The 219-nt window shown below is 36.5% G+C and overlaps 1 protein-coding gene across 1 annotated transcript in view; it reads right to left on the minus strand.

The window, feature by feature from the left end:
• Positions 1 to 219, minus strand: part of zranb1a (zinc finger, RAN-binding domain containing 1a) — an 18,230-nt gene that overhangs the window by 4,668 nt on the left and 13,343 nt on the right. The window lies entirely within an intron of this gene.

Raw genomic sequence — 219 nt, forward strand, 5'->3', positions numbered from 1 at the left:
CTTAATTAAAAAAAAAGGAAAAATAAAAGCCATAGAGATTGGCATGGGATACTTTCCATAAAATCATCTCTCAATGCAAATCAAACCAAACTGAAATAAAACCATGCCAATCTCTATGTAGGGTGAAGGGTAGGTGATGATGTGGGGCTATTTTAATTTCAAGGGCCAAGGGAACTTTATCAGGATGCATAGTATCCTGGATCCATGAAATAACTTGCC

Source organism: Etheostoma spectabile, chromosome 21 (genome assembly GCF_008692095.1).
Source record: "Etheostoma spectabile isolate EspeVRDwgs_2016 chromosome 21, UIUC_Espe_1.0, whole genome shotgun sequence".
Classification (NCBI taxonomy): Eukaryota; Metazoa; Chordata; class Actinopteri; order Perciformes; family Percidae; genus Etheostoma; species Etheostoma spectabile.